This window comes from Ranitomeya imitator, chromosome 6, assembly GCF_032444005.1.
Source record: "Ranitomeya imitator isolate aRanImi1 chromosome 6, aRanImi1.pri, whole genome shotgun sequence".
In the NCBI taxonomy this organism is placed as follows: domain Eukaryota; kingdom Metazoa; phylum Chordata; class Amphibia; order Anura; family Dendrobatidae; genus Ranitomeya; species Ranitomeya imitator.
Window position 1 is genome coordinate 199675456 of NC_091287.1, and position 15449 is coordinate 199690904.

At 45.8% G+C, this 15449-nt stretch overlaps 1 protein-coding gene across 1 annotated transcript in view; it reads right to left on the minus strand.

Moving 5' to 3' along the window:
- TRIO (trio Rho guanine nucleotide exchange factor) overlaps positions 1-15449 on the minus strand; it is a 2940676-nt gene that overhangs the window by 2615462 nt on the left and 309765 nt on the right.

The following is a 15449-nucleotide window of genomic DNA, read 5'->3' on the forward strand; positions in this document are numbered from 1 at the left end:
TATTACACTCCTCATAGTCCTCCATATACACTGCGTGCAGAATTATTAGGCAAGTTGTTTTTTGGATCACATGATACTTCTTATCCAGTACAGACTAAAAGTTTGGACACCTCCTCATTTAAAGATTTTTCTGTATTTTCATGACTATTAAAATTGTACATTCACACTGAAGGCATCAAAACTATGAATTAACACGTGGAATTATATACTTAACAAAAAAGTGTGAAACAACTGAAATTATGTTTCATATTCTAGGTTCTTCAAAGTAGCCACCTTTTGCTTTGATGACTGCTTTGCACACTCTTGGCATTCTCTTGATGAGCTTCAAGAGGTAGTCACTGGGAATGGTCTTCCAACAATCTTGAAGGAGTTCCCAGAGATGCTTAGCACTCGTTGGCCCTTTTGCCTTCACTCTGCAGTCCAGCTCACCCAAACCATCTTGATTGGATTCAGGTCTGGTGACTGTGGAGGCCAGGTCATCTGGCGTAGCACCCTATCACTCTCCTCCTTGGTCAAATAGCCCTTGCACAGCCTGGAGGTGTGTTTAGGGTAATTGTCGTGTTGAAAAATAAATGATGGTCCAGCTAAACACAAACCGGATGGAATAGCATGCCGCTGCAAGATGCTGTGGTAGACATGCTGGTTCAGTATGCCTTCAATTTTGAATAAATCCCCAAAAGTGTCACCAGCAAAGCACCCCCACACCATCACACCTCCTCCTCCATGCTTCACGGTGGGAACCAGGCTTGTAGAGTCCATCAGTTCACCTTTTCTACGTCGCACAAAGACACGGTGGTTGGAACCAAAGATCTCAAATTTGGACTCATCAGACCAAAGCACAAATTTCCACTGGTCTAACGTCCATTCCTTGTGTTCTTTAGCCCAAACAAGTCTCTTCTGCTAGTTGCCTGTCCTTAGCAGTGGTTTCCTAGCAGCTATTTTACCATGAAGGCCTGCTGCACAAAGTCCCCTCTTAACAGTTGTTGTAGAGATATGTCTGCTGCTAGAACTCTGTGTGGCATTGACTTGGTCTCTAATCTGAGCTTATTCCCATAGTCCTATTTTAGCTACGGCCAGGGCCGTATTTAGAGTTTCTGCTGCCCTAGGCACTATTAGTGCTGCCTCCCCCATTGTTGAGTATGACACTATCGGCAGTGACTTTGGCAAAAATCGCTGATGTGAAAGTAGCCTTTTGTAGCAGATCAGGCAGTTTTTCCGCATCTGCCGCGTAACGGATCACGTGCGGCAACACTGCGTTCGCCCTCATTTATTCCTTATGGGACTTGCGGACATGTGCGGCACTTGCGGTTTTGCCACGATCCGGCAAATGCGGTACTTGCAGAAATGGGAAATAACGCTGCCAGCAGTGTTTTTGTCTCACCACAAGTGCAAAAACGCAAGTGCAGCACATGTCCGCAAGTAGCCATCACTACCTGTCCCTGCACCTTGCTAGCTCATCCCTAACCATTCCTCCCTGACCTAAAACTACACTATAAAGCTTTAGATAAACTATTTATTAAAGGGAGTCTGTCACCCCAAAAATCGTATATGAGATAAGGCCACCGGCATCAGGGGCTTATCTACAGCATTCTGTAATGCTGTAGATAAGCCACCGGCATCAGGGGCTTATCTACAGCATTCTGTAATGCTGTAGATAAGCCCCCGATGTATCCTGAAAGGTAAGAAAAACAGGTTAGATTATACTCACCCAGGGGCGGTCCCGGTCCGGTTTGGGTCCGATGGGCGCCGCGGTCCGGAGCCTCCTATCTTCATACGATGACGTCCTCCTCTTGTCTTCCTGCCCCTGCTTCGGCGCAGGCGTACTTTGTTTGCGCTGTTGAGGGCAGAGCAAAGTACTGCAGTGCGCAGGCGCCGAGAAAGGTCAGAGAGGCCCAGCGCCTGTGCACTGCAGGACTTTGCTCTGCCCTCAACAGGGCAGACAAAGTATGCCTGCGCCAGAGCAGGGGCAGGAAGACAAGAAGAGGATGTCATCGTATGAAGATAGGAGGCGCTGGACCAGCACCGCGAAGCCCACCGGACTGGACCGCAGCAAAACCGCTCCTGGGTGAGTATAATATAACCTCTTCTTCTCATCTTTCAGGATACATCGGGGGCTTATCTACAGCATTACAGAATGCATTCCAGAATGCTGTAGATAAGCCCCTGATGCTGGTGGCCTTATGTCATATACGATTTTTGGGTTGACAGGTTTAACTGATGATGAGGGCTCCAGGCTACGACGTAGACAGGGACGGGCAGTCTCCGGGTCTCCATCCTCTCTCTGTGCACACTATCAGTCTCTGCCTCACTGCCTGTTCTGCACTGTGCACAGACCTCCCTCCACCGGACCTGGTAATCACCACTCGAAGTAGCATACCGGTAGAGGTGTATGTCGGTGTTCTGGCACCTGGGGAAAGAATTCATTTTGGCCTACCCCCTGTAAGGATTTCACTCACTCAGGTGCGACGGCTGATACTCAGGAGGCACGTTCCTTTAAAAGTTCACAGGGTTTATTGCTTCATAAACCTCATGGCAAAAATAACAGAAAACAAATAGCCTTTGGCTCAGGGAAGAAAAACAAGTGTCCCATCCTTCAGGCTCAGTCCTGGAGCCTTAACACACTCAGGAGGGCTTCACCTCCACACATATCTGCTGTGTAAAGCATTAGCCTGACTTATATAGAGCTAACCACACCCAGGAACCCATCACATGATTAGACATGTGGTCTGACATCACTACAGGTCCTGAAACACATATATCTACATGGTTATGTGCAATAAAGAAATACTCCGGGCTACATCACAGCGACAAGACACCTATGTGACATATACCTCCCGTCGACTACACACCCTTTAGCCATGCTACACCCCCCAGCACACATGCGATTTTCACACTTAGTCATGTACCCACGAGCTCCTCTCCCTAATGCTCTCAATGTTCAGTGAAAAACAGAGAGAAACAGAAGAGAAGCTCGTTGTCACAGGACCACAAGTATGAAAATCGCCTATCAGTGAAGTGTCCATGTGACAAATACTGGAACCTGCAGAGCTGAATCCTGACATCCAGGCTTCTGAATTATCACAACACATGCACTGCACACTTTTAGGATTCTCCCTTGCTGGTGAATACGTCTGACCACATTCTGATTAGACGTGTCCGGCCTCGCTCAGTTCATTTTCATTGAGTGGGGCCACACATGTCTGACAGCGTGCAGTTCGCACTGTGAGCACTCAGAAGTCTGCAGACACAAAGAATGACTGCAGACTAATTACAAACCTGGACATCCCCTTTAATGCTCCTAACATAAATAAACATAACATACCGTATATACTCGAGTATAAGCCGAGATTTTCAACCCAAATTTTTGGGCTGAAAGTGCCCCTCTCGGCTTTTACCGTGGTCTGTGGCAGGGTGAGGGGGGGAAGAGGTCTGAGGCATACTTACCTAGTCCCGGCGATCCTGACGCTCCCCTGCCCGTCTTCGGTTGCCGCAGCTCTCCCCCTGTACAGCGGTCACGTGGGACTGCTCATTAAACTTATGAATATGGACTCCACTCCTATAGGGGTGGAGCCGCATATTCATTTCTCTAATCAGCGGTAACGGTGACCGCTGATAGAGGAAGAAGCTGCGGCACCCGAAGACAGTGTGACGGGCAGGGTGAGAGTCAGGAGCGCCGGGAGCAGGTAAGTATGTCATATTTACCTGTCCACGATCCACACGCCGGGCGCCGCTACATCTTCCCGGCGTCTCTCCGCTCTGACTGTGCAGGTCAGAGGGCGCGATGACGCATATAGTGTGCGCGGCGCCATCTGCCTGATCAGTCAGTGCAGAGAGACGCCGGGACCGGACGCTGGGGAGCTGCAAGCAAGAAAGGTAAGTATGTGTTGTTTTTTTTATTATTGCAGCAGCGTTATATATGGCACAGATTTATAATGAGCATCTATGGGGCCAAACTGAACGGTGCAGAGCATATATGGCACAGCTTTATAATGAGCATCTACGGGGCCATAATGAACGGTGCAGAGCATATATGGCATAGCTTTATAATGAGCATCTATGGGGCCATAATGGACGGTGCAGAGCATATATGGCACAGTTTTATAAAAAGCATCTATGGGGCCAAACTGAACGGTGCAGAGCATATATGGCACAGATTTATAAGGAGCATCTATGGGGCCAAACTGAACGGTGCAGAGCATATATGGCACAGATTTATGTGGAGCATCTATGGGGCCATACTGAACGGTGCAGAGCATATATGGCACAGCTTTATAAGGAGCATCTATAGGGCCATAATGAACGGTGCAGAGCATATATGGCACAGCTTTATAAGGAGCATCTATAGGGCCATAATGAACGGTGCAGAGCATTGTAAATGGGGCACAGCTTTATATGGAGCATCTATGGGGCCATAATGAACGGTGCAGAGCATTCTATATGGCACAGCTACAGGTCCTTCTCAAAAAATTAGCATATAGTGTTAAATTTCATTATTTACCATAATGTAATGATTACAATTAAACTTTCATATATTATAGATTCATTATCCACCAACTGAAATTTGTCAGGTCTTTTATTGTTTTAATACTGATGATTTTGGCATACAACTCCTGATAACCCAAAAAACCTGTCTCAATAAATTAGCATATCAAGAAAAGGTTCTCTAAACGACCTATTACCCTAATCTTCTGAATCAACTAATTAACTCTAAACACATGCAAAAGATACCTGAGGCTTTTATAAACTCCCTGCCTGGTTCATTACTCAAAACCCCCATCATGGGTAAGACTAGCGACCTGACAGATGTCAAGAAGGCCATCATTGACACCCTCAAGCAAGAGGGTAAGACCCAGAAAGAAATTTCTCAACAAATAGGCTGTTCCCAGAGTGCTGTATCAAGGCACCTCAATGGTAAGTCTGTTGGAAGGAAACAATGTGGCAGAAAACGCTGTACAACGAGAAGAGGAGACCGGACCCTGAGGAAGATTGTGGAGAAGGACCGATTCCAGACCTTGGGGAACCTGAGGAAGCAGTGGACTGAGTCTGGTGTGGAAACATCCAGAGCCACCGTGCACAGGTGTGTGCAGGAAATGGGCTACAGGTGCCGCATTCCCCAGGTAAAGCCACTTTTGAACCATAAACAGCGGCAGAGGCGCCTGATCTGGGCTACAGAGAAGCAGCACTGGACTGTTGCTAAGTGGTCCCAAGTACTTTTTTCTGATGAAAGCAAATTTTGCATGTCATTCGGAAATCAAGGTGCCAGAGTCTGGAGGAAGACTGGGGAGAAGGAAATGCCAAAATGCCTGAAGTCCAGTGTCAAGTACCCACAGTCAGTGATGGTGTGGGGTGCCATGTCAGCTGCTGGTGTTGGTTCACTGTGTTTCATCAAGGGCAGGGTTAATGCAGCTAGCTATCAGGAGATTTTGGAGCACTTCATGCTTCCATCGGCTGAAATGCTTTATGGAGATGAAGATTTCATTTTTCAGCACCACCCGGCACCTGCTCACAGTGCCAAAACCACTGGTAAATGGTTTACTGACCATGGTATTACTGTGCTCAATTGGCCTGCCAACTCTCCTGACCTGAACCCCATAGAGAATCTGTGGGATATTGTGAAGAGAAAGTTGAGAGATGCAAGACCCAACACTCTGGATGAGTTTAAGGCCGCTATTGAAGCATCCTGGGCCTCCATAACATCTCAGCAGTGTCACAGGCTGATTGCCTCCATGCCACGCCGCATTGAAGCAGTCATTTCTGCCAAAGGATTCCCGACCAAGTATTGAGTGCATAACTGAACATTATTATTTGATGGTTTTTTTGTTTGTTATTAAAAAACACTTTTATTTGATTGGATGGGTGAAATATGCTAATTTATTGAGACAGGTTTTTTGGGTTATCAGGAGTTGTATGCCAAAATCATCAGTATTAAACCAATAAAAGACCTGACAAATTTCAGTTGGTGGATAATGAATCTATAATATATGAAAGTTTAATTGTAATCATTACATTATGGTAAATAATGAAATTTAACACTACATGCTAATTTTTTGAGAAGGACCTGTATATATGGATAATCTATGGGGCAATAATCAATGGTATGGAGCATTATATATGGCACAGCTTTATATGGAGCATCTATGGGGCAGTAATGAATGGTATGGAGCATCTATTTTTATTTTTGAAATTCACCGAATGCTGCTGCATTTTCCACCCTAGGCTTATACTCGAGTCAATAAGTTTTCCCAGTTTTTTGTGGCAAAATTAGGGGGGTCGGCTTATACTCGGGTCGGCTTATACTCGAGTATATATGGTAAATAAAAACATGAGAGTTAGTTAGTATCACAAATAACATTTACATCCAGGTACATTATAGATGATGTCGTCTCTGGAGTCGTTCTCCTTTTCTTCATCTTGTCCAGACCCCATGATGAATTTTCTCATCCACAGCCGTCTCTGCAGACCTCCATCTTCTCCGCTCTTTTGCAGAAAATCTCCACGATGCCCTTAAAGATACAAGTGTCATTATAATGGTCCTGTATAAAAAATTTCCCCTCACTATTTTGTCTGCACAAAATATGACCCCACATTGTCCCTTTTATGGTACATGCTCTTCACACTGACATCTCCTTTCCATACCGGCCCCCGCTTCACACTGTCCTATCATACTGTGCCCCCCCTATAGGGCCCAGTATTTATACTGTACTCTCTCATCACACTCCCCCTCCTTGGTATACTGTCCACTCCTGGCTGTGCCCTTACACTGTCCCCCCATGCTACGAACCCACTACTCAGTTTCTATTCTGTGCCCACTCACTTTTCTCCCCCATATTGTCTCCTCACACTATTCCCCTCCCTCCTTATACTGTCTCCTCTCACATCCCCCTGTTCAAAATACTGTCTCCTCATATATTTAACCCTTCACTTTCTATACTGCCTGCTCACCTGACTCTCCATACTGTGTCTGCACATATCCATCACCCTCAATCCTCGTACTCTGTCAACATACATTTTTCACATCGCTACTCATACTGTGTCACATACATTCCCCCGATCGCTCCCTATACTGTCTGCACCCGTCTTCCCATACTGTTTCCTCATACATGCTCCCATCCCCCCAGTACCGTTTCTCCATGTCCCCCTTTGCTCTTCATTTTGTGCCCTTAAATCTCACCCCACACATTATTAAGCACCCCAACTCCACTCCAATTCTCCCCACACATAATAAATCCCCCATCCCTACTCAAATTGTCCCCCCCCCTCCCGTGCCCTTAATCTTCGGTGTCTTCTGCTCCACTGGGGCACTTACCACGAGTGTTTGCCTCTGCAGCACAAGTGAGCGACATCAACAGCGTGATCACATGATCTGATCACACTGCTCACGTCGCTCTGACCCGGCAGTCAGAGCCTCAATTGTACTCACTTCTGTAAGATGCGAGTACAATTGTTACCTGGGCAGGGGCGGACACTGACAGCTTGGGGCCCCTGTGCAAGAACTGTGCTTAGGCCCCCCTCTTTTTATGGAGACAAAGCTATATAGATACAGCCACACACACATCATCCCCCGTCCTCCTGCATCCTCCCCCGTCCTCCTGCATATTCCCCCGTCCTCCTGCATACTCCCCCGTCCTCCTGCATACTCCCCTGTCCTCCTTCATCCTCCCCGTCCTCCTTTTTACTCCCCCGTCCCCCTTCATACTCCCCGTCCTCCTGCATACTCCCCCATCCTCCTGCATACTGCCCCGTCCTCCTTCATACTCCCCCGTCCTCCTGCATCCTCCCCCGTCCTACTTCATACTCCCCATCCTCCTGCATCTGCCCCCGTTCTCCTGCATCCGCCCCGTTCTCCTGCATCCTGCCCCGTTCTCCTGCATCCTCCCCCGTCCTCCTGCATATTCCCCCGTCCTCCTGCATATTCCCCCGTCCTCCTGCATCCTCCCCCGTCCTCCTGCATATTCCCCCTGCATACTCCCTCATCCTCCTGCATACTCCCCCGTCCTCCTGCATACTCCCCCGTCCTCCTGCATACTGCCTTGTCCTCGTGCATCCTCCCCCGTCCTCCTGCATACTCCCCGTCCTCCTTCATACTCCCCCGTCCTGATGCATACTCCCCCGTCCTCCTGCATCCTCCCCTGTCCTCCTGCATCCGCCCCTGTTCTCCTGCATCCTGCCCCGTTCTCCTGTATCCTCCCCCGTCCTCCTGCATATTCCCCCTGCATACTCCCCCGTCCTCCTGCATATTCCCCCGTCCTCCTGCATACTCCCCCCGTCCTCCTTCATCCTCCCCATCCTCCTGCATACTCCCCCTTCATAATCCCCCGTCTTCCTGCATCCTCCCCTGCCCTCCTTCATACTCCCCGTCCTCCTGCATACTGCGTCCTCCTTCATAATCCCCCGTCATCCTTCATAATCCCCGTCGTCCTGCAGGGGTGCCCCTTTCTGAGTAAGCTTAATGTGAAACGGCGCTCGTCAACGGGCGTAGGGGAGCCTTGACAGCACTCATTACAACGCACAGACCCTGCAGTACTCACCATCTGCATCCGCAGGTAACTTACTTCTGTTTATGCTGTGTATTTTCCCACTGGGCAGCAGTAAGGCAGCAGTAAGCAGTAAGTAGTGTCTCTACACTTCCCAGTTATATTAGCAGTTAATTCTGCTTCTCTGGGCTTTTTTGCTTCTGCATCGCTGTGTATTCTCCCACTGGGCAGCAGTTAGCCAATATAGTGTCTCCTCACTTCCCAAGTTATATTAGCAGGTAACGCTGCTTTTCTGGGCTTCTTTGCTACTGCATTGCTATAAGTGGCAAACAGCACCTGTACACACCACACCATACATATAAACAATTCTGTGCGCTGTATACCATCAGATATAATTCTTTGAGCTGCAAATATACTAGTGACACTAAGGTCTGTATCACTCCAGCTTTTTATACTGTTTGGCATTTGTGCTTCCTAGGTATCCCCTGGTATTTGGAGGTTTCCGTTCCCCCATTTTTTGTCTATATTATTGTTTAAAAAAATCTTTTAATAATTTTCATAAATAAATACACTGGTTTTAATTGTATTTTCCTCTCACTTCGTTTCTTTTGTGGCACTTACCATATTAGAATGTGTTTTGATATAATCTGAGCTGCTGATAACCTGCGATTTCTGAGGCTAGTGACTCGAATTAACTCATCCTCAGAAGCAGAGGTAACTCTTGGTCTTCCTTCCCTTGGGCGGTCCTCATGTGAGCCAGTTTCTTTGTAGCGCTTGATGGTTTTTCCCACTGCACTTGGGGACACTTTCAAAGTTTGCCCAATTTTTCGGACTGACTGACCTTCATTTCTTAAAGTAATGATGGCCACTCGTTTTTCTTTGCTTAGCTGTTTTTTCTTGAAATAATACAAATTCTAACAGTCTATTCAGTAGGACTATCAGCTGTGTATCCATCAGACTTCTGCACAACACAACTGATGGTCCCAACACCATTTATAAGGCAAGAAATCCCACTTATTAAACATGACAGGGCACACCTGTGAAGTGAAAACCATTCCCGGTGACTACATCTTGAAGCTCATCAAGAGAATGCCAAGAGTGTGCAAAGCAGTCATCAAAACAAAAGGTGGCTACTTTGAAGAACCTAGAATATAAGACATAATTTCAGTTGTTTCACACTTTTTTGTTAAGTATATAATTCCACATGTGTTAATTCATATTTTTTATGCCTTCAGTGTGAATGTACAATTTTCATATATTAATAGTAAAGCCGCACCCTATAATGGCAATGTCTCTATGGACAGCAGAGTGCACGTCCTCACCAGGGGATCCATCCCAGTAGGTAAATCCAGAAGCGCATGAAGAGAAGGACAGCACCACAGCAATTGTGAAAAAACAGCTCCCGTATTTATTCTGCCATCTGCAACGTTTCGGTCCGTGGACCTTTTTCAAGCATAGTGAAAAGACAATACAACCACCATTATATACCCTTAGGCCAAACCCATTAATTAACAAGCAACCAATGGTGTGGCTCCATACACCTGGAAAAAATACATCATAATGTAACATACATATACACATATAAAAACAGTCCCACATTGCCAGCCCCCTATATATACTAGCTGCTAACATAGTCCAACTACCTCTGATCGCTCGCCGTTATTATATCACACTCATAAATCCCCAATAAGTCCCCAAAGTCCACAATGTAAACAAATATCACTCGCACCAATCCGGGTACTGCATCCACGATCGTCATGGCATTGTGGGCGTGTTCAGAACAGGAGCAGTCCAATCAGCTCCTAAGTCTTAGATCATGTGATCGACATATGCCCAGCATGCAGCGCTCCTCACCGCATTAGTTCATAGGCTGCTGGTCCACATGTCAGTAGTAAACAAACACCGCCCACTCTTGTCCAATGGTGCACATTGTATTGCGCATGTCCGTGACATTATCCCTGTCCGTAGCTCATATGCGCATGTCGCAGTCCCGGACTCCAGCACAGTCAGCACACTGAGTCCATATAGTCGGCAACTGCGCATGACAGAGGAATTCTCCATAGATCTCTTCATGACAGATGGCTCCAGTGAGCGGTCCCATAGCGCTATAATGACGGAATCCAGCATAGTCAGCACACTGAATCTATTTAATCGGCAACTGCACCTGACACAGTAATGCTCCATAGACTTCTTCATGATAGATGGCTCCAGTGAGCGGTCACATAGCGCTACAATCAGCGCGCAAAAGTACATCCAGGCTCATAGCTAGGTATAGTATTTTTTCCACTCCAGGTCCATAGTATACAACGGTATACAATATGACATTTCTCCACTGGACGCCTTATATATTTATCCCCAATATCGACTATTCCTATATTATGTGATCCGTCATTTTAAATATTTACATCCTTTCATATAGGCCTGTAATGAGAGACGACATATACAGAAAAAAACAACCATCATGATAACCTAAACTCAGTCCGTATCAAACTCCTTGCAAGGACATACATAGATCACAAACACCTTTGGTACCAGGGATTCCCAGCCAGTCTCCCATGCTGGTACTTGCCCAGCCTCAAGCTGCTTAGCATTTGCAATCTGACGAGAGCAGGCACATTAACTCCATAGACATATATATTTCCAAGCATAAAAAGGGGAAAAGAAAGGGAAAAAAAAAAATAAATAAATAAAATCACAATTTATAAAAAACGGATTAAGGTAGATATCAGGCGAACAGCCACATTCTATTCAGATCAAATTGATCAAGAGGCTACATTTGTATATATAGGACAGATCTAAAAGGCAACTATTAATGAGACCACCCCTCTCTGTGTAATAAAGTGGCGATCTTTTTGGATCATTTACTGAGGAAATTTGCGGTTACTGCACCTTCCTATGTGAAGGATACTAGTGATTTCATTAGGTCCTTGGAGGGTGTGCAGGTCGTGGATACCACATTGTTGGTGTCATTTGATGTCACATCTTTATATACCTCCATCGAGCATGCCAGGGGGTTGTCTGCTGTCGGTGTGGCGCTGGCCGGCTCAGACATGGCCCCGGACTGTGCACGGTTCGCCCTGGCGCTGCTGGAGTTCATTCTCGAGAGGAACTTTTTTCTCTTTGGGGATGATTTCTTCCTGCAGCGCCGCGGGACAGCCATGGGGTCCAATGTGGCCCCTACATATGCAAACATCTATATGGCTGTCCTGGAGGGCGAACACGTGTACAAGTCGCAGTTTTTGCGCGCTGATTGTAGCGCTATGTGACCGCTCACTGGAGCCATCTATCATGAAGAAGTCTATGGAGCATTACTGTGTCAGGTGCAGTTGCCGATTAAATAGATTCAGTGTGCTGACTATGCTGGAATCCGTCATTATAGCGCTATGGGACCGCTCACTGGAGCCATCTGTCATGAAGAGATCTATGGAGAATTCCTCTGTCATGCGCAGTTGCCGACTATATGGACTCAGTGTGCTGACTGTGCTGGAGTCCGGGACTGCGACATGCGCATATGAGCTACGGACAGGGATAATGTCACGGACATGCGCAATACAATGTGCACCATTGGACAAGAGTGGGCGGTGTTTGTTTACTACTGACATGTGGACCAGCAGCCTATGAACTAATGCGGTGAGGAGCGCTGCATGCTGGGCATATGTCGATCACATGATCTAAGATTTAGGAGCTGATTGGACTGCTCCTGTTCTGAACACGCCCACAATGCCATGACGATCGTGGATGCAGTACCCGGATTGGTGCGAGTGATATTTGTTTACATTGTGGACTTTGGGGACTTATTGGGGATTTATGAGTGTGATATAATAACGGCGAGCGATCAGAGGTAGTTGGACTATGTTAGCAGCTAGTATATATAGGGGGCTGGCAATGTGGGACTGTTTTTATATGTGTATATGTATGTTACATTATGATGTATTTTTTCCAGGTGTATGGAGCCACACCATTGGTTGCTTGTTAATTAATGGGTTTGGCCTAAGGGTATATAATGGTGGTTGTATTGTCTTTTCACTATGCTTGAAAAAGGTCCACGGACCGAAACGTTGCAGATGAAAGAATAAATACGGGAGCTGTTTTTTTCACAATTGCTGTAGTGCTGTCCTTCTCTTCATGCGCTTCTGTACAATTTTCATAGTCATGAAAATACAGAAACATCTTTAAATGAGAAAGTGTGTACAAACTTTTGGTTTAAACTGTACATGTTGTCCTACTCCAAGCTGTTCAGGCTTGAGAGCCAACTACAAATTAACTAAATCAGGTGATGTGCATCTCTGTAATGAGGAGGGGTGTTGTCTAATGACATCAAAACTCTATATAAGGTGTGCTTAATTATTAGGTAACTTCCTTTCCTTTGCAAAATGGGTCAGAAAAGAGATTTGACGGGCTCTGAAAAGTCCAAAATTGTGAGATGTCTTGCAGAGGGATGCAGCAGTCTTGAAATTGCCAAACTTTTGAAGCGTGATCACCAAACAATCAAGCTTTTCATGGCAAATAGCCAAGAGGGTCACAAGAAGCGTGTTGGGCAAAAAATGCGCAAAATAACTGCCCATGAATTGAGGAAAATCAAGCGTGAAGCTGCCAAGATGCCATTTGCCACCAGTTGTGCCATATTTCAGAGGTGCAACGTTACTGGAGTAACAAAAGCACAAGGTGTGCGATACTCATGGACATGGCCAAGGTAATGAAGGCTGAAAAACGACCACCTTTGAACAAGAAACATAAGATAAAATGTCAAGACTGGGCCAAGAAATAACATAAGACTGACTTTTCAAAGATTTTATGGACTGAGGAAATGCGAGTGACCCTTCATGGGCCAGATGGATGGATCAGTAAAAAACAGAGAGCTCCACTCCGACTCAGACACCAGCAAGGTGGAGGTAGGGTACTGGTATGGGCTGGTATCTGTTGTGAATTCTGCTTTTGGGCTCCCTCCGGTGGTTGTAGATGGTAATGCAGTTGTCTCTGGGCTGCAGTTTTGGACAGGTGTATCCGCTAATTGCAATTCTGACTGGGCTATTTAGCTTTGCAGGACTCTTTAGTCCTGGCCAGTTGTCAATGTTTCTTTGGAAGTGTTGGATCTCTTGCCTGGCCTCTCCTGCTTATCTGCCAGTTCAGCAAAGATAAGTGTCAGTTTCTTTTTCTGAAGCACACATGCTGTGTGCTTATTTTCAGGGCTGATCTTTTGTTTCTATTTGTCCAGCTTAGACTGTGTCAGTTGTTTTTCTCTGTCTGGTTGGATTCTCTGGAGTTGCAGATATGCTCTCCACATCTTTAGTTAGGTGGTGGAGTTTTGGATTTTCTGCTGTGGATATTTTTGTAGTATTTTTATGCTGACCGCTTAGTATCCTGTCCTGTCCTTTTCTATTTAGCTAGAAGTGGCCTCCTTTGCTAAGCCTGTTTTCTGCCTGCGTGTGTCTTTTCCTCTACAACTCACAGTCATTATTTGTGGGGGGCTGCCTATCCTTTGGGGGTCTACTCTGAGGCAAGATAGTTTTCCTATTTTCATCTTTAGGGGTATTTAGTCCTCTGGCTGTGTCGAGGTGTCTAGGTTTTGTTAGGCACACCCCACGGCTACTTCTAGTCGCGGTGATCAGATCAGGGTTTGCGGTCAGTATAGTTACCACCTACTCCAGACCTACTGCCAGTTTCTGGAAGACTTCTTCAAGCAGTGGTACAGGAAGAAGTCGGTATCGTTCAATAAAAACATGATTTTCATGCAGGACAATGCCCCATCAGATGCCTCCAACTACTCCACAGCATGGCTGGCCAGTAAAGGTCTCAAAGAAGAAAAAATAATGACTTGCCCCCCTTGTTCACCTGATCTGAACCTCATAGAGAACCTGTGGTCCCTCATAAAATGTGAGATCTACAGGGAGGGAAAACAGTACACCTCTCGGAACAGTGTCTGGGAGGCTGTGGTGGCTGCTGCACGCAATGTTGATTGTAAACAGATCAAGCAACTGACAGAATCTATGGATGGAAGGCTGTTAGTGTCATCATAAAGAAAGTTGGCTATATTGGTCACTAATTTTGGGGGGTTTGTTTTTGCATGATAGAAATGTTTATTTCTACATTTTGTGCAGTTATATTGGTTTACCTGTTGAAAATAAACAAGTGAGATGGGAATATATTTGGTTTTTATTAAGTTGCCCAATAATTCTGCACAGTAATAGTTACCTGCACAAACAGATATCCTCCTAAGATAGCCAAATCTAAAAATAACCCACTTCAACTTCCAAAAATATTAAGCTTTGATATTTACGAGTCTTTTGGGTTGATTGAGAACATAGTTGTTGATCAATAATAAAAATAATCCTCTAAAATACAACTTGCCTAATAATTCTGCACGCAGTGTAGTATAATGTACTGCCACAGTCCTCCATATAGTATAATACACTCCTCAGTCCTCCAAATAGTATAATACACTCCTCATAGTGCTCCATATAGTATAATGCCCCGCTATTGTCATCCATGTAATGCAATTCACTTCCCATAGTATAATGCACCCCATAGTTCTTCATATAGTATAATGTATTCCCCACAGTCCTCGATACAGTATAATGCAGCCCACATATAGTATAAAGATGCCACCCCAGAGTATAATGCAGTCACCCCACAGAAAATATTGTAGCCCCCTGAGTATAATGTAACCCCCCAGAGAATATAATGCAGTCCCCTCATATAGTATAATGCAGCCCCTGCATATATAATATATGGTAGCCCCCTCATAGAGCATAATGCAGCCCCCCATAGAATATAATGTAGCCCCTCCATAGAATATAATACAGCCCCCCATATAATGTAATACAGCCCCCCATATAATGTAATACAGTCCACCTCCCCATAGAATACAGCCCCCCATTGAATATAATGTAGCCCCCATAGAATGTAATGCAGCACAGCCCCCATACAATGTAATACAGCTAGCCCCCATAGAATGTAATGCAGCCAGCCCCCATA